This window comes from Mesoplodon bidens (assembly GCF_964165515.1).
Source record: "Mesoplodon bidens genome assembly, chromosome: 3".
Lineage (NCBI taxonomy): Eukaryota > Metazoa > Chordata > Mammalia > Artiodactyla > Ziphiidae > Mesoplodon > Mesoplodon bidens.
The window spans coordinates 143,192,694-143,213,026 of NC_138178.1; the positions used below are offsets into that span (position 1 = coordinate 143,192,694).

A 20,333-nucleotide genomic window follows, 5' to 3' on the forward strand; every position below is an offset into this window, starting at 1 on the left:
TTTAAGGTATGTCATGGAGAATCAGCAGTATGTTATTGGGGAGGAAATGATGAATGAATCTGTTTTTCTCTTACTGGTGAGAGATTCCTGGTTAAGGTGAATGGGGTGCTTTTTTGATACAGTGAGTAAAATAGATAAACTCTATACTTTGCACCTGTAAATAGGATTGAAGAACTAAGCATATTTGGAATTTGAGATGTTAAAAAAAAATCCTAAAAAAAAAAATCCTAAAAAAAAAATTTAAACCACAAGGGGTTTCTTCCTTCAACTCTGGGCAGAGAAGATGAATACCAAGGAAGAAGAAAAGATTATTTCACCTGTTTAAAAGTAGTTGGATCTCTCAGTGCTTTGTGACCACCTAGAGGGGTGGGATTGGGAGGGTGGGAGGGAGATGCAAGAGGGAGGAGTTATGGGGATATATGTATATGTATAGCTGATTCACTTTGTTATAAAGCAGAAACTAACAAACGATTGTAAAGCAATTATACTCCAATAAAGATGTTAAAAATAAAAAGTAATTGGATCTGTATTTAATATGAATAGCATGAAACCTTACTTAATTTTTGAGCGGCCTCCCTGAAAAGCAAATGTCTAATGAGGTATTGTGATGTAGAAGTTCCATCCAGGTTGTTTAATGAGTTCATAAGTGAGTTTGTACTTAATTGATTTAAACTAAGTAAGTAGAACTTCTTGACTATATTGTAATTAAAATAAACAACTCCAACAACTTTTACAATAGTTTTGCCAGTAAGTATACATTTTGAAAGAATGGAATTAAATTTACTATGCTTTAAAAAATTTACTGATTTGACAAATAAAGGACCAAGCAAATGTGGTGGAAGGAACTTTACGCAATTTGTGCCCTGCTTCTCAAGTTGGGATACATGACATTGTGTTCAAGGGATACTCTAAGGATTCTAAGCCTTAGAATCTAAGCTATGGGAACAAACATAATAATTCTTGAAGTATCAATTTTACTTAGAGTATATAATTTAAACCACTTTAATATTACAGTAAGCATGAGTAAATTAGGCATGGATGTAGAATTTTAAAGGAGCTTTTAGACAAAATCACACTTGAAAGAAATTTCAAGTGAACCTATTGTATAACTCCAGACCTCATTGTTCTTCTGTTATTGGTACTTTGGTGAGAAAAAATTAAGGAGCACAGGGCCACAGAAGGAACTCTAGAAGACTCTATCTAATGCTAGTTTGGCCAGTAAAGTCCTGTAACTTTGAGCAGTATTATTTAACTCTCTCTCTCAGCTTTTCTCACCACTAACATGAAGGAGGCTCATATGGCAATATAGGTTTCTATCCTTTAGTATCTTGACCAGCCGGAGAGAGAAATATAGGATATCAGGCTTAGGTGTTTTTTTTTTTTTTTGGCTTTATAATGGGAATGATTATGGGGGAGGGGTAGATTATACATTAAAAATGCAAGAGGATAAGAAATGGAAAAAAGGATGAAAAATTTCAGCGATTAGGTCCAGTCATTATAAACCGAAGGGAAAATATTTAGATTTTTTTTCATTTGGAAATTTTTTGGTATTAATCACAAAATTAACAGTAGTTTCAGTTTTACTTTTAATTTCCAACTCAGCTCACACTTCATTTCCGCAACAAAATCTTTCCTAGGAATTATTCTCTACAATGATGTCTTTCTTTCTTTTCCTTTAGTGTTTATAAATGTTGCTACACCCTGTAATCATGTACATGTGGGAGGCTGCAAGATGTAGTTTAAAGAAAAAAAAGAAAAAAGACTTTGGAGTCAGACTTGTATCTCAGATCTCAGATCCTGATATGCCCTTTATTTTGGAAAGTCATTTAACCTCTATGAATTTCAATTTCCTTCTCTAAAATGAAGATGGCAATGCTTACCTCACAGTTGTTGAGAGCTGAGGGGACTTCCAGTGGTTAAGAATCTGCCTTCCAGTGCAGGGAACACAGGTTCGATCCCTGGTCGGGCAACTAAGATCCCACATGCCCTGCAGCTCTAGAGCCGGCACACCACAACTAGAGAGCCCACGTGCCGCAACTGAGACCTGACGCAGCCAAATAAATAAATATTAAAACAAAAAACAAACAAAAAACCCAACAACAACAAAAAAAACGGGACTTCCCTGGTGGTACAGTGGTTAAGACTCTGTGCTCCCAATGCAGAGGGCCCAGGTTCGATCCCTGATAGGGAACTAGATCTCACATGCATGCCACAGCTAAGAGTTCACATGCCACAACTAAGGAGCCCATGTGCCACAACTAAGGAGCTGGTGAGCTGCAACTGAGGAGCTGGCGAGTCGCAACTAAGGAGCCCACCTGCTGCAACTAAGACCTGGTGCAACCAAATTAATTAATTAATTAATTAATTAATTAAAAAAGAACTGAGATAATGTATGTGAAAATGCCTGCCATGTATGTCTAACTTGGATTATACAGTTGACTCTTGAACAGTGGGGTGGGGGGGAAGTAGGGGTGCCAACCCCCTGTCCCCCACACCCCACAGTCCAAAACCCGAGTTTAACTTTGTAATTGTTCCTCCATAGCTGTGATTCTCCCCTATCCAAGGTTCCTTATATGTTGATTCAACCAACCTTGGATTGTGTAGTACTATAGTACTTACTGAAAAAAATCCTGGGTGAAAGTGGACCCGTACAGTTAAACTGCTCTGGTTCAAGGGTTAACTGTATACTCAGTAATCTTCGTTTCCTCTTCATATACTGTTTTGGCATAATTTGCTAATAGCTTCATGTATAAACATCTTTAAAGTAGATTTTAAAGTTCTTGAAACAGGTGATGGTGTCAGGGGTTAACTGTATACTCAGTAATCTTCGTTTCCTCTTCATATGCTGTTTTGGCATAATTTGCTAATAGCTTCATGTATAAACATCTTTAAAGTAGATTTTAAAGTTCTTGAAACAGGTGATGGTGTTCTTCACTTCTTCTGTGCCCTTTTGTCATAGCACCTATTAATGAAGTATTTGCATAGAAGATGTTTAATTAAAAAAAAATTGGATGGTGTGACACTTAGTAGTTTAGGAAGCAGCTACTGAGAAACATTTAGATAAACTAGAACTTCGGAATTATTACTAAAAAGACAGTTCAGGGTAGATGGAGTGGGGTTTAGTATTTTTCTATATATTTATTACTGGTAATAGGATGATATCAATGATGTCTATTTGAGATATTTTATACTATCAAATTTAATATTTTATATATTTTCTTTATATTTCCCTTATGTATTTCTTTATGTATTTCCTTATCTATTTTCTAATTAATTTGTATATGTATTCTTAGTTGATGGGCATAATCTGTATGAGGATTATTTTAGAGTAATTTTAGAGTAATTTTTTAAAGTATCTTAAAAAATGAAAAATTGAAATTATAGGTAAAAGATTCTGAAAATGCTGAAGGTTATTTTTAAGGTTAATTCTGAAGGTCAAAATAGCATAAAATAGGAGTCAAATGTTCTACATCTTCTACCACTTTCAAGACACTTAACCACATTTTACCTCAGTTTCCTTAGCGTTGAATGGAGGAGATTATGCTTACCTTACATAGTTAATGTGAGGGAGAAAGGAAATAATGTGTTCAATAATCAACACCTACTATGTGCCAGGCTCTGTGCTAAAGTGAGGGATACAATAGTGAATAAAACAGACACAGTCCTTATCCTCTTGGAGCTTGTATTTTAGCACTAACATGAACACACTATTTAGTCAAGTTAGATGTTGACAAATCATGCTTCGTTTATGTTGCATTTCAAGGAATAAAGTGCTTCTATATTTTATTTTTGTTGTAGATAAGTATAAGCACCAAAACTGTTTTCACGTCAAGCCATTTTTGACACAAATTTTTAAACCATTACACATTTCCAGCTTTCTAAGATAGACAATATTGAACATAATTTAATTATTTTGTTCATTCAGGTTTAAATAATTAGAGCTAACATCTGTCGAGTTTATATATATACATACATATATATGGCATAAATGTGTTCTATTTGTGCTTAGCACTTTGCCCATGTTATTTTATCCTTAAAACCTTTATAAGGTAATGTATTATTCCGTTTACACCGCCTGAGAAATAGGTAGCTTGCTCAAGATTACACCAGTGGCCCTGCCAGAATTCGAGCACAGGTCTGACTGTACTCTGAGCAATTACATTTCTATATTCTATTCTGAATATCTTTTATTGTGGAGTGTGGTAGTGTAGTTCTCTATAGTGTTTTCTTTTCAGTTGTGACTTTACACACTTGTTCCCTTCCCCACTTCTAGTTTCTAATCTACTGGAGATGCCTTTTTGTGGCAGTCAGTGGCAGACTACAGGCCATAACTGACCAGTACACATGTTCGTTAGGCCCATACTGTGTCTTTACAAAAAAGTATGTTTCTAACATTAAAAAAATGACATTTTATATAAACCTGTACTTTTAAGCTTTTTAAGATTCAGCAACACTGCAACCTCTTTCCCACAGGACAGTAGTTGGTTAGAGTGGCTTGAGATAGGGCATGTATTCTCCAGTTTGCCACAATTCCCACTTAACCTATTTGTTATCTGCCTCACCTCATAGGTATTTGAGTTTGTGATCTTTGCTCATATGTATTCTTCTTTTAACATCATATCTTGGGCAATTTTTCATATTAGTGAAAATGATAATACAGAGTTTATCAAGAGCTTACCAAGTGTGAAATAATTTTCTACAGCCTGCCATAGAACCTATTAATTTATTTAATCCTCATAATAATATCACCATTTTACATTTGAAGAAATTGTAGCAGAGAGAGATTAAGTAATTTGCTCAAATTACTGCAATAAGAAGCCAAGCTGATAAAAGGCCAAACTGTGAGTTGAACCCATATAGTCTGTTCCTAGAGTGTAAGCTCTTAACCACTACATTATACTCCTTGGCATTTAATAATTAATTCATATAGATACACATCTTTCTTTTTAATGGTTCTATTGTATTGCATCATAAATTATGCTATATTTAGTCCGTCCTCAATTGATGTCCATAGAGGTTTCTTATTTTTCATGTAACAAATGTTGCAGATAATAACATTGTATATTTGTTATTGCATATTTGTGAGTTTTTTTAGAAATGTAAGTTAAATTAACTATAAATAGAATTTTGGGGTCAACAGTATCTGCGTTTAAAATTTTTATAGAAATTACACCCTTTTTGGAAGACAAGTTTGTACTAATTGTAATTAATATTCTCACTTTCATTTGGTATTATCTTTTTTTTTTTTGGTATTATCTTTTTAATCTTTACTAGTTCTTTTGAGATACAGCTCTTTCTTGAGTTATATACGTGGATTAGATTGCAGACGACAGATACTCAGCTCACAATTACCTTAAGTGAAAAGGGGAATTTATTAATTTACATAGAGTATAGAGGAGGAACTGACTTTAGATTCTCAAGCATTGTGTCCAGGGGATTACTGTAATGATGGACACTTATTCTCCGTTTTAGTGCTTTGATTTTTCAGTATGTTGCATGCTGACTTCCTTCATGTAGCCAGAATTGGGGCAGGGAGGGTGCAGGTTAGGAGATTATAGTAACAGGCAATCAGGTTTTCCGTACCCAACTAGTGAATCCAGAGGAGAGATTTTCTTTTTCATGGCATTTGTATATAAAATTCCAGGTTGCTTCTTCACCTGGTTTGGCTCACAGGTCCATCTTTGGGCCAGTCATTGTGACTAGGAAAGTGAGGACTATGATTGGCCAGGTCTGTATTTCATGTCCGTTTTGGGATTGGGACGCTAAATAGGCAGCGTCACCAGAATCACATGCACAAGGGGATAGGGAAGCCTTCAAAAGAAGACGGGTTTCTGCCACTAGAAGGGCAGAATTTAGAGGTTTTCTTAAGTCTTTATTATGCCTTTTTGCTTTCTTATTTTCCCCCCTAAGAGTATAGTTTACCTGCCCTATTTCCTTTCTCCTGCTTCTTCCATGAAAGTGGTCCTCTGGCAGATAGTTCTAATTGGAACTGGAACAAGTTAATGTGTGAGAACTAGTGGGTTAAACTCAGGACCCCCTAATATCAACAGTGGTTAATTTATCAGGAGCACTCACAATGACTGACTTCCACTTTTTCATACACTGCATAAGTGTGGTTGTCTAAAGAAATTTTAGAACAGTAGTATGCATGTAATAGAGAGTAAGATTTTACTAGTTTTTACAGTAGTTCTTTTATGTTGCTTTATTTAAGTTTTTGATCAGCTATGAGTCTTTTTTTAACAAGTTAATTAATTAATTAATTTTTATTTTTGGCTGCCCTGGGTCCTCGTTGCTGTGTGCGGGTCCTCTCTAGTTGCGGCGAGCGGGGGCCACTCTTTGCTGCGGTGGGCAGGCTTCTCATTGCAGTGGCCTCTCTTGCTGCAGAGCACAGGCTCTAGGCGTGTGGGCTTTAGTAGTCCTAGTGCAGGGGCCCAGTAGCTGTGGCTCACGGGCTCTAGAGCTCAGGGTCAGTAGTTGTGGTGCACGGGCTTAGTTGCTCCGCGGGACGTGGGATCCTCCCAGACCAGGATTCGAACCCGTGTCCCCTGCATTGGCAGGCAGATTCCTAACCACTGCGCCACCAGGGAAGTCCCTAGCTATGAGTCTTTAGTCTTTTTTTTTTCCTACAAACGATCGCTCCCAGTATTTCCTAAGTTTTGTTCCTAAGTTCAGCACTTCTCAGGGAAATGTTATAATAGGTATGATGTTAAGAGATTTTTATGTGGTCAAATAAATTTGGAAAGTGGTATATAATGTACCTCTCCTTATGGAGATTAACAGTATACTAGAGCATATTAACATATTAAAGATGTGAATAGTGTTACAGTTGTGGAGCCTGTTGAACTTTATTTAGTCTAGTGTTTCCAAAACTTTTTGAGAATGGAGCAGTTTTTCAAGACATACCAGAATTGTGTTCAACACTTCTTTGGGAAATAGTGGTCTTTCCCCTGCAAATGATATTTTGGAAGTCTATATAACACCTTTATATTCTTTTAGCATTTTAAAAAAATTAATTTATTTTATTTTTGGCTGTGTTGGGTCTTCGTTTCTTTTTCTTTTTTTTTTTCTTTTTGCAGTATGCGGGCCTCTCATTTCTGTGGTCTCTCCCGCCGCGGAGCACAGGCTCAGCGGCCATGGCTCACGGGCCTAGCCGCTTTGCGGCATGTGGGATCTTCCCGGACCGGGGCACGAACCCGTGTCCCCATCGGCAGGTGGACTCTCAACCACTGCGCCACCAGGGAAGCCCGGGTCTTCGTTTCTGTGCGAGGACTTTCTCTAGTTGCGGCGAGCGGGGGCCACTCTTCATCGCGGTGCGCAGGCCTCTCACAATCGCAGCCTCTCTTGTTGCGGAGCACAAGCTCCAGACGCGCAGGCTCAGTAGTTGTGGCTCACGGGCCTATGCTCCGCGGCATGTGGGATCTTCCTAGACCAGGGCTCGAACCTGTGTCCCCTGCATTGGCAGGCAGATTCTCAACCACTGCGCCACCAGGGAAGCCTCTTTTAGCTTTTTGCTGTAGAAATAGTGGTTTCCTACAGTAATCTCTACTTTGAAAATTAATTCTTTTTTTTCTGGATTTGCCTTTAAAGTATATATATATATATATATATACTTTAAAATGTAAAAAAAAAAAAATATATATATATATATATATATTTTCCCCCCAGTTATCACCTCTGACTTTTTTTTCTTTTTCTTTCTACATTAAAAGATTGGCTGACTATATTATCTTATTCAGAAAATCTATGATAGCAAAGAACAGTCTTGATTCTGTTACTACTGTATGGGGAAAGAACCCTGGAATAAGTTCTATTTTGGATTTTTCCAGTGAGCATTTGGTATCATTATTTGTAAAATGTAAAGATGAAGAGATGCTTTCTAAAATCTCCTTCAGCTCTAAAATCTTAATAATCCAAATCTCAGGAACATACCTCATGTTTACCATTCTCTCATCGCTTGTATTCACGTTCTGCAACCTGTTACTGACAGCAAAATTATTGATTTGAAAAGTCTTCCTTGCTTCAAACAGGAAAAACTGCTACAAGACACTGACATTCATACCAAGTGTAAATGGAAATAATAAATGTCTGTTACTTCCATTGCAAAATTGGTGCAGGTTTATTTCATTCACTATCACATGCTGCAGAGAGTTCAAATTGCAAAATATTTAAGATTTAGAATAAGAATTACACACATGTAAGTGTAATAACTGATTCACACAATCAAGCTTAAGAAGAATAATAGAGATTTAAAGGTTTCAAGGTATTACCTTATTCTTTTTAAATTTAAATTGTAGTGATATACCAGAGACCTGGAAAGCAAAAATTAGTATTCTCCCCAAATACTATGATTATTTTGCTATTAAATATTTAAAATGAAGCTATTGTAAAAATAAGACATATACCTTCATGAACAATATTATGTTTTAGGTTCACACAGATATTCAGAATAGTAGGTAGGCTGTGGATTAGACCACCTGGGTTTATACTTGAGTTAAGTGTAGGTTTAGAGTTACTTAACTTCTCTAAGCTTCAATTTTCTCATCCACGAAATGGGGAAAAATCCATTGCCTGCTTTAGAGGGTTTTTTTTTTTTTTTTTTTTTTGTGGTACGCGGGCCTCTCACTGCTGTGGCCTCTCCTGTTGCGGAGCGCAGGCTCAGCGGCCATGGCTCACGGGCCCAGCCGTTCCGCGGCACGTGGGATCTTCCCGGACCGGGGCACGAACCCGTGTCCTCTGCATCAGCAGGCGGACTCTCAACCACTGCGCCACCAGGGAAGCCCTAGAGGGTTGTTTTGATAAGTGAAATAATAAATGTAAATGTTGGGTGAGTGTGTCCACATAATAAATATTCATTAAGTGTTTGTTGTTATATATTGTAATAATTTGAATCTAATTACCTTTACAAAGATGATAACAGAAAGCAACCAATATAACTTTTAGATATCTGACCCAATCATGGTTTATTTCCATGCTGTTTTTCTCTTTTATTGTATCTTATTTTAGGAGCATCATTAAGGAACAATACTGTACTGGGGTTTTGCTTGATCTAAATTCTTATTTTCTAGCTTAATTCTGGTGTTGTTAGAGTCAGAAGATGCTGTTGTAGTGTAGTAACTAAGGACAAGAATTTGAGATTTTTGAGGCATAGGTTTAAAGTAAAGTATATGTGGGAAACTGCTTCTGATATTCTCTAGGGCTTGTTAAGATCTGTGGAGAAAACTGCCTCTACATACAGATATGTAGGTATTATAGTTATGGAATACTTTCCTATAGTTAAGAAAGAGGAGAAGTTTTGGGCTTCCCTGGTGGTGCGGTGGTTGAGAATCCGTCTGCCGATGCAGGAGACACGGGTTCGTGCCCCGGTCCGGGAAGATCCCACATGCCGCGGAGTGGCTAGGCCCGTGAGCCATGGCCGCTGAGCCTGCACGTCCCGAGCCTGTGCTCCAAAACGGGAGAGGCCACAACAGTGAGACGCCTGCGTACCGCAAAAAAAAAAAAAAAAAAAAAGTGTAGAAGTTTTAAGTGTTATACAAATGGTGCAGTAATACAGGGTGGTAAAGTGATAGCAAAATGAAACTATTTACATCGATAATTGTTGATTTGTCGAAAAGAGAGTTTTAATTGACATATGAGGAAAATAGTAAATCCCAGGGACAGTGAGCCAAGGCTTAGACCTTGTGTTTGGGTTGACTTGGGGCATAAGACAAATGAATATTATATATAAAAGGAGAGAGATACTTTATAAAATCAGGTACCAAAAGAAAATCTATAGAATTTAAAGCATTGCCAAAGATGATTTTAGGCAGTAAGGTTTGAGAATAATTGACTTAGGTCAGTATTGGACTTGGAATTTTCCGGTTTTCTTCTGCAGATGGGTCTATGAAGCATTATTAATTAAAAAAAATTGTCACTTATGCATCATAATGAAGCATTCATTACTTTCTGATTCTTAATGCAATTCAGAAGTGGGTCATATCTAATAACATGAGAAACTTGAAATAGAGACCCCCCACCCCCATAAGTAGGAAATTTTAAACAGCTAAATAGGTATGGATCTGATTTTATTACTATTGTTTTCCTGGCCTGTCATTTCCTGTTGATTAATCTGTTAGTCTGACTATAGCCTGACTTGTTAACAGACAATGCAACACAGTTCAGTAACTGTCTCAGTCTACTTGGGTTGCTGTATTAAAGTACCATAGACTAAGGTGGCTTATAAACAACGGAAATTTACTTCTTACAGTTTTGGAGTCTGGGAAGTTCAAGATCAAGTTACCAACAAATTCAGTGTCCAGTGAGGGCCTACTTCCTGGTTCATAGACAGCCATTTTCTCTGTCTCCTCACATGGCAGAAAATGGGAGGGAACTCTCTGGGTCTCTTTTATAAGGGTACTGACCCCATTCATGAGGGCTGTGTGCTCATGACCTAATCGCCTCCCAAAGTCCCCACATCCAAACACCATTACACTAGGGGAATAGGTTTCAGCATGTGAATTTGGCAGGGCCTGACACAAATATTCAGCCTTTGGCAGGTATGTGCCATGTGATGTGCTTTGTGTTTTGTTAAGCTAATACTACTGAATGTTTATAGTGTCATCCTTTAGGTATGAGGAGTTGGTTGTAAAGTAGGTTTACAGGTTTAGTTATTTATATATTAAAGCACTTGCCAAGTCCTGCATGACAGGGTTTACTAAACTTTTTATGTAAAGGGCCAGATAGTAAATATTTTAGGCTTTGTGGGATGTATAATTTCTATCACAGCCACTCAGCTCTGCCCTTATAGCATAAAAGCAGCCGTAGACAATATGTAAATAAATGAGCATGACTGTGTTCCAACAAAACTTTATTTACAAAAACAAATGGTTGGCCAGAGTTGGCCCCAGGGCCATAGTTTCTCAATCCATGCTCAGGGACACAGTCTGTGTTAGGAAAGTATAATTTTAAGTTACCTGCATGTGAATTAAACTTCTATATTAAAATTTGCATTGTAAACCACCACAAAACTTAGTGGCTTAAAACTACAATTTAATGTTTCTCACATTTCTATGAATTAACTCAGTCATTCTCCTTTATGTGGCATTGGTTGGGGTTCTGGTATAGCTGCAGACATCTGGAGGCTTGATTGGGACTGTTGTCCAGGGCCTTGGTTCTCCTGCATGTGGGTTTCTCCACATGGCTGATTCATTAGCCTCATGGTGCGATGGCTGGGTTCCAAGAAGTGTTCCAAGAGCAAGCATTGTGACAGGGAGGAAACAGATCTGCCAGGACGGTTAAGGGGTAGGCCTGAAACTGGCATAGTCTCACTTCTGACATTATTCTATTGGTCAAAATACTCAGAGGCTCAGCCCAGAGTCATCTTGGGAAGAGACTAGGAATACTAGGAAGCATGATTAATTCGGGATCATCAAAGTGGCAGTCTATCACAGGATTGTTTTGGTTGCAAGTGACCATTCAAATTGGGCTAGCCTTAGTAAAGGGGACATTTATTGTAAGAATAATGGGGTGTCTATCTCACAGAACCTAAATATGGGACGAGGCCCTAGGAATATTGGACCCAAGGTTTGAAGGTCCTAAGGACTGTTTCTCATCTTTCTTCACTCTGTAAAGTAAGCTCTATTTACCACAGATCTGCCTTTTTCGCAGTGCTAAAACATTACCATTGACTGCTCCTGTATTGTTTAGATCTTCCCATTTCACCCATTCAGAAAAGGACTGACTTTATTTTCGCAGTTTTGTTTCTAAAATACTTGAGGAAGAACTTTGTCCTGGACCAGTCATTTGTGATAAGAGGATAGAGGTTATGTTGTACCATGTGGACAGGAGCAGAAGCAGTTAACAGAAAAGGGTTGCTGAATATTTAACTCCCAAGTAGTTAGCTTGCTTTCTCCCTAACCATCTATTTCCTGACATAAACTAATTTGGTAATTATTTTAATAAATAATTTGTTTCCCCATTTCAGGCCTAGTTTACTTTTTTTCTTCAGCTGTCTGCCTTTGGCTGTTTCATTGTTCTGCTGGAGGATAGGCTAAAGTAAGGACTGGAATTAGTTCAGTATTAGAATATTCATTGTAATTTCTTCTTGCTTTGAGTAGGGTATAGCAGCATTTAGTATCTGTTATTTCACTTTGCCACCATTAACATAGACTCAGATATGAAGGTGATCCTACTATGCTGTTATTCATTGATTCCTAAGGTTGATTTGGGTGATCTGGTTGGCTGAGTGAGTATATCCTTTCTCTGGAAAGGGTCCACTTGCATACAAGAATGCAGGAACTATAATACAGAATGAAATAAGAGCTGTAATTGATACAAGCAACATACTGCGGGTGTACAGAGGAAGGAACAATTAATTTTGACTGAGTGGCTGTAGGAGGGATGGTATTTTAAAGGAGATGGTTTGAGCGGGCGTGGAAGAATGAATAACCCATCCTTAGAAAAACAAGGAAAGGTAATCTGGCTGACAGGTTTCTTTCGCTGTTGAAGGGGTGGCACCAGAATGTCTTGGCTAAAGTAGATGAGCTTAAATATAGGTATAGAGGATTCAGGATAAACAGCAGCATGTACTTCTTTTAATCGTTTTCGGTTAAAATTACAAGAGCTAATTTGGTTTTGCCACATTCAGGCCTTAGGTGACTATGTGGTAGTTTGAAATTTGATTTTTTAAATAAAAGTATATCTCAAAGACTCAGATTTTGGATATAGAAAGAACTTTAAGGGTTATCTGTACTAACCCACTCTAGTACATAAAGGAACTAAGACCGAGCTAAATGACTTATTTAAGTTTACACATCTAAATGATAGAGTTGGAGCTAAATCCAGGCTACCTTACTCCTAGTCTTGGGTATTAAAAAAATTATATGGTGTGTCCTTTGTAGTAAGATTTGTCCCAAGTATCCCATTCAAATTATCTACTGTAGGAGTTTTAAAATTTAAAATGTAACGTGTATACAGTAAAACGCAGAAACGTTAATTATACAGTATGGTGAATTTTTCATATGTATAGATCCTTGTAAGTACCACCCATGAACATTTCCAGCACTCCAGAATTTTCCTTTATGCCTTTTACTAGTCAATATCTAATTCCCCTGCCACCTCCAAGTAATCACTATTCTGATTTTTATCATAAAGGATTAACTTTGCCTGTTCTTAATTTTATATAAATTAATGACTTCTGTCACTCATTATTATGTCTGTGATATTATCCACGTTGTTGTGTGTAGCAGTTATTCGTTCTTTTTATTAATATGTGGTATTTACTCCACAGAACAAATTGAATTATTATTTTTCTGTTGGTGGACATTTGACTTGTTTCTAGTTTTTGACTATTTTTAATAAAGCTATCATGGATATTCTCATATGGGTCTTTTGATAAATATATTGTCTCCATTCTAGGTGTAGAATTTCTGAGTTATTGTTTCCCCAAAAGGTTGTACTATTTTCTGGAGGAAAGTTTCAGTTGCTCTGCATTCTTGTCAAAATTTGCTATTGTCAGTCTTTTTAATTTTGACCATTCTGGTGAGCGTGTAGTGGCTTCTAATTTATATTTCCCAGATAAGTAATGATGTTGAGCACCTTTTAATGTATTAATTTTAAAAATATATATTTTTAATAGGACTGTCTTTGTCTTATGGATTTGTGGGAATTCTTTATAATTCTGAATATGGGAACTCTGTGTATATGTATGGCAAATATCTTCTTCCAGTCTGTGGCTAGGCTTTTCACTCTCTTAATAGTGTCTTTTAATAAATAAAAATTCTTAACTGTAATGAAGTTCAATTTATTAAGTTTTCTTTTTATGATTAGTGGATTTCTTGTGTCTTGTTTAAACAGTCTTTGCCTGTTACAGGATCATTAAAATATTATCCAGGGCTTCCCTGGTGGCGCAGTGGTTGAGAGTCCGCCTGCCGATGCAGGGGACACGGGTTCGTGCCCCGGTCTGGGAGGATCCCACATGCCGCGGAGCGGCTGGGCCCGTGAGCCATGGCTGCTGGGCCTGCGCGTCCGGAGCCTGTGCTCTGCAAGGGGAGAGGCCACAACAGTGAGGGGCCCGCCTACCGCAAAAAAAAAAAAAAAAAAAAAAAAAAAAAAATTATCCAAAATTTTCTTCAAGCTTTATTGCTTTCCCTTTCACTTAAGGTTCTGTGATACATTTCAAATTAATTTGTATGCATGACGAAGTAGAGATCAAGAATTTCTTTTGAACATATGGATAGACAGTTGATCTGGCATCATTTTTTGAAAAAGCTGTCCTTTTCCCACTGGATGGTAGGATACCTTTGATATAAATCAGGTGGATTTGTTTGTACAGTGTTTCTGTTCCACTGGTCTGTTTGTCTATCTTTGCACCAACATTACCTTTTCTTAATTACTATAGCTTTATACTAAGTCTAGATATCTTGTAGTATAAGTTCTCCAAAGTTTTTCTTCTTCTTCAACTCTTTTTTTGTTTTTTTTTTTGGGGGGGAGGGCTGTACTCCATCATTTGTATTGTCATATGCATTTAGAATCAGATTACAGTTTAAAAAATCTGTTGGTATTATGACTGGGATTGCATCGAAGCTGTAGATCAGTTTGGAGAGAATTGGCATGTTACAATATAGAGTTTTCCATTCTATGACTATGGATTATCTGTCTATTTCCTTGGGTCTTTAAGTTCTCTCAGCAGTGTTTTATGGTGTTCAATCTAGATGTCTTGCATAACTTTTGTTAAGTTTATGGCTAGGCATGTAATGTTTTAAAAATGTTGTAAATGGTATTGTTTATTTAAATTTCATTTTCCAGTTGTTTCATATTAATTCATAGAAATACCATTGATTTTTGTATTTTGGTCTAATGAACAGCAACCTTGCTAAATTAGCTTTTTTTATTGCTTTCTATTTTATTTATTTGAAAAATTATTTTAATTTTTAATTTTTTAAATTGAATTAAAGATTCTTTAAATTCTATAGTGCTTTACAGTTTTCAAAAGTTTTACAAACATGATTTCATATAATCCCATAATAAACCCCTTTTCCTCCTACTCCTTTATTGCCCTTCCCCCCTTCTCTCCCCTCTGGTAACCACTAGTTTGTTCTCTATATCTGTGAGTCTGCTTCATTTTTGTTTTATTCACTAGTTTGTTGTGTTTTTTTTAAATTAATTTTTATTGGAGTATGGTTGCTTTACAATGTTGTGTTAGTTTCTGATGTACAGCAAAGTGAATCAGATATATATATAGATATATATATATATATATATATATATACACACACACACACACACACATATATTTCCTCTTTTTTGGATTCTCTTCCTGTCTACGTCACCACAGAGCACTGAGTAGAGTTGCCTGTGCTATACAGTAGGTTCTCATTAGTTATCTGTTTACTGCATAGTAGTGTATACATGTCAATCCCAATCTCCCAATTCATCCCCCCCACCTTCACCCCTTGGTATCCATATGTTTGTTCTCTACTTTTCTGTGTCTTTGTCTCTATTTCTGCTTTGCAAATAAGTTCATCTGTATCATTTTTTCTAGATTCCACATATAAGTGATACTATATGATATTTATTTTTCTCTTTCTCACTTATTTCACTTTGTATGACAGTCTCTAGGTCCACCACGACTCTGCAAATGACACAATTTCGTTCCTTTTTATGGCTGAGTAATATTCCATTGTATATATGTACCACATCTTCTTTATCCATTCCTCTGTTGATGGACTTTTAGGTTGCTTCCATGTCCCGGCTATTGTAAATAGCGCTGCAGTGAACATTGGGATGCATGTATCTTTTTGAATTATGGTTTTCTCTGGGTATATGCCCAGGAGTGGGATTGCTGGGTCATATGATAGTTCTATTTTTAGCTTTTTAAGGAACCTCCATACTGTTCTCCATAGTGGCTGTATCAATTTATATTCCCACTGAGTTTGTTGTGTTTTAGATTCCACATAATAAGTGTTACCGAGTCCAAGCTCATACTGCTTGCCACATAACATGGCAATAATTCGAGAGACAAGTTGTTGGGGCAAGGAATAGAGACTTTATTTGGAAAGCCAGCAGACTGAGAAGATGGTGGACTAGTGTGCTGAAGAACCATCTTGCCTGAGTTAGAATTTAGGCTTCTTTTATAGTAAAGGAGGAGGGAGTGTGGTTGGCTGTGCAAATTTTTTGGTGCTGTAATCCTTTGTTCTTGCAGCTGTCTGCTAGGTCTGGTCACAGTGTCCCTATAAACCTCCATCAAGACAAATGTTATGCTCTGTTCTGCAACTTTTTAATCTCTATATGAATAGAAAAGTTTTAAAGGTCAGAGCCTTGAGAATGGTCTATCCTGTATATTTCAGGTATAGGCAACATTCTTTTATTTATTAACTTGTAGCAAAAGCAATAGAACACAAAGGTTAAAGTAAAAGAAAGAGATCCAATATGGAGTCAGATTTGTTCTTCCCTATTCCATAAGTGATATCATACAGTATTGGTCTTTCTCTGTCTGACTTATTTCACTTAGCATAATGCCCTCCAAGTCCATCCATGTTGCTGCAAATGGCAAATAAATTAGCTTATTTTTAATATTTAGTAGTTTGTAGATTCTTTTGTATTTCCTATTTACAACCATATCATCTGAGGATAATGATGATATTACTTACTCCTTTCTAGTCTTTATACTTTTTTCTTTGTTTTTCCTTATTGCAATGATCAAGACTTTCAGAACAATGTTTAGTAGAAGTAGTGATAGTTTTATTCCTGAACTTAGGGGCCGAAAATGTTCACTATTTCAACATTAATTATTTCGTTAGCTATAGGTTTTTGTAGGTACCCTTTGTCAGATTAAAGAAGTTTCCCATCTATTCCTAGTTTTCTAAATTATTAATGGCTAAATTTAATTTATATTTAATTTAAATATAAATTAATTATTAATGGTTAAATTTTATGAAATGGTTTTTCTGCTCTTACTGAGATAAATCATATGATTTGTGCCCTTAATTCCATAATATGGTGAATTACACTGATTTCAATGTTAAACTAACTTTGCACTCCTAGGATAAGTCCCACTTGGTCACAATGTATTGTATCACTGGATTTAATTTGTCAATATTTTGTATGGGATTTTTATGTCTATTCACTAGCCTGTAATTTTCCTTTCTTGCAAAAATTTTTGTCAGGTGTTGGTATCAAGTTTTGCTGGCCTCATAAAAACTAGTCTCTGTCTCTTTTTTATTCTTTGAAGGAGTTTGTGTTAGATTGGTACATTTCATCTGCTAGAAAAGAATGTTCTGCAATTTGTTGATGTTAGTGTTATGTGTCAACAAGGTCAAATTGTTTAATCATGTTGATCAAATCTTTTAATGATTTTTAATGATTTTCTTTCTGTTTTTGCCAGTAATGACAGAAGAATCTTAAAATTAACAACTATGACCATAGATTTTTCCTTTCAGTTCTTTCAACTTTTACTTTATGTATTCTGGAGCTCTTGTTAGATATATAAAAATTTAGGATTGTTATAATTTACAGTTGAACCATTATGTCATCATAAAATGTCTTTCTCTATCTCTAGTAGTATTCCTTGTCTTGAAGTCTACTTTAGAACTTCTGTTAATATGATTGCTCTTTCTTTTCATCAGTATTTCTACAGTTTATTTTTCCTTTTTATTTCAAGCTATCTGTATTCCTTTGTTTAAGGTATATCTTTTGGAAGTAACATATTATTGGGTCATGTTTATTTGATCCAGTTTGACAATCTTTGTGGATTTTTTTTTAAGTTCTTAATTTTATTTATTTATTTATTATCTATTTTTGGCTATGTTGGGTCTTCGTTGCTATGCGTGGGCTTTCTCTAGTTTCAGTGAGCAGGGGCTACTCTTTGTTGCGGCGCGTGGGCTTCTCACTGCGGTAACTTGTCTTGTTGCGGAGCCGGGCTCTAGGTGCGCAGGCTTCAGTAGTTGTGACATGCGGGCTCAGTAGTTGTGGCTCATGGGCTCCAGAGTGCAGGCTCAGTAGTTGTGGCACACAGGCCTAGTTGCTCCGTGGCATGTGGGATCTTCCTGGACCAGGGATTGAACCTGTGTCCCCTGCATTGGCAGGTGAATTCCTAACCACTGCGCCACCAGGGAGGTCTCAATCTTTGTGTTCTAATTGGAATGTTTATTTACATTTAATGTGATTACTAAGATAGTTGGGTAGAATTCTGTCATCTCACCAACTCTTTTCTATCTATCCCATCTGTTCCTTGTGTTTTTTCCTTTCTTCCCTTCCTGCATTTTTTGATTTGTCAACTTTTATAAATTTCATTTTTACTAATTAACTTTTCAGTTATACATTCATCTATAATTATAGTGTTTTAGTCATCCTAGAGATTTTCATAAACATCTTTGATTTATTGGTGTATCTTATATTAATACTTTTTAAACAATATCTTTTTCTGTTTATCCATATATATACTCTTTCTAGTGCTCTTCATTCATTTTTGCAGTTCTCTGCTATCATCTGGGATAATTTTCTTTTAGTTTGAGGTAATTCCTTTAATATTTCTTATGTTGCTGATCTCTTGGAGGGAGATTTTCTTAGCTATTGTTTGTCTACAAACATCTTTAATTCACCTTTCTTTTTAAAGGAAAACTTTTCTGTTACAGAATTCTAGGTTGGTGTCTTTTATTCTTTCTACAGTACAAATATGTCATTCCTTTCCTGGATGCCATAATTTCCTTTGAAAAGTCAGCCATCAGTCTTATTGTTGCTCTTTTAAAGGTAATGTGTGTTTCTTCGCTGCTTTTAAGAATTTCCTTTTGCTTTTAGTTTCTAAAAGTTTGTGTGGTATCTAAGCATGATTTTATTTGCATTTATCCTGTTTGGGGTTTGCTGGGTTGATGTTTTTCACTAATTTTGGAAAAACTTTGGCTTTTATATCTTTGTTACTTCTACTCTAATCTCTCTCCTCTCCCCTCAACCTTGTTAGATGTTTGGCTATATCCCATATGTCTCTTGTGCTTGTCCTCTTTACTCTTTTCTCTGTGTGGGTTAGTTGGGTATTTTCTATTGACTTGTTTTTTTTAAAAAATAAATTTATTTATTAATTTATTATTAATTTTTGGCTACGTTGGGTCTTCCTTGTTGCACATGGGCTTTCTCTAGTTGCAGCGAGCGGGGGCTGCTCTTCCTTGCAGTGCACAGGTTTCTCATTGCGGTGGCTTCTCTTGTTGCGGAGCATGGGCTCCAGGTGCGCAGGCTTCAGTAGTTGTGGCACACAGGCTTAGTTGGTCCACGGCATGTGGGATCTTCCCCAACCAGGGCTCGAACCCATGTCCCCTGCCTTGGCAGGCGGATTCTTAACCACTGTGCCACCAGGGAAGCCCTGACTTGTTTTTTAAGCTTACTGTTCTCTCTTGATGTGTCCAGCCTAATACTGAAATGACTTCAAATAGCTTATTTTTTCAGTTCTAGGAATTAAAAAACAATAGAGTCCCATTTTTAAAAGTCTTTTTAAATAGATTCCCATTTTTGTTGACTATCTCTATCCTTTCATAAACTTTTTCTATTTTTTTCTTTCATGAAAATATTGATAATTGCTGTTTTAAAGTCTTTGCTTATTACACTATCCACATCATCTCTGACTCTGCTTCTATTTTCTAGTTTTTGTCTTGATTATAGGTCATATTTTCTTGTCTCTTTACATACGTTGTGACGGAAGGAAAAAATATACCATGAAAATATTGATGAAAAGAGTGGTTATATTAATAGAAATTCATATTTTTTATTATATACTGAACACTGTATATTGTAACTTAACTATATAGAGGCTGAAGAGGGTATCTTCCTCCAGAAGGTATCTTTCTTCCCTTTTTCAACTGTTAGGCCAATTGGGTGAGGTGCTGACACCTCAATTTAATTAAGAATTGAGCTGGATTTAATCAGGGTCAGTCTGGAGTGCAGTTACAGTAATATTTTAGTAAGATTGAATTGTCTCTTACTTGTCAACCTTGCCCTACTAGATTTTTGATTGAGAGACTGTCAGGTTTCTTCTCCACAGCCCTGAAAGACTACAGGAGATTTAGTTCTGTTCTTTGGAGGTCTTGAGATTGGCCCTTTCATCTCTTGCTTCACACTGCTTCAAATTCAGGCAATGTTGGAGACCTGTCATGTTTTGCTTGTGTGATTCTCCCTTTTCTAGCAAGTTTTCTCCTAAGTACCATGAAACTAAGGGAAATCTCACTCTGCAATTCTAGCTCATTCCCCCAGCCTCCTGCATCACTGTAGAACTCAGCAAATGTCCTTTTTAGCCTTGTATTTGGAGCTTTCTAGTTTTCAGTCCATCACACTTAAAAGCTGTGCTGCTTACTGTTTTCACCAGTCCTCCTGCC

At 36.6% G+C, this 20,333-nt stretch overlaps 1 protein-coding gene across 3 annotated transcripts in view; it reads left to right on the forward strand.

The window, feature by feature from the left end:
- Positions 1–20,333, forward strand: part of GPHN (gephyrin) — a 639,047-nt gene that overhangs the window by 5,748 nt on the left and 612,966 nt on the right. The gene's annotated exons all lie outside the window — the stretch shown is intronic.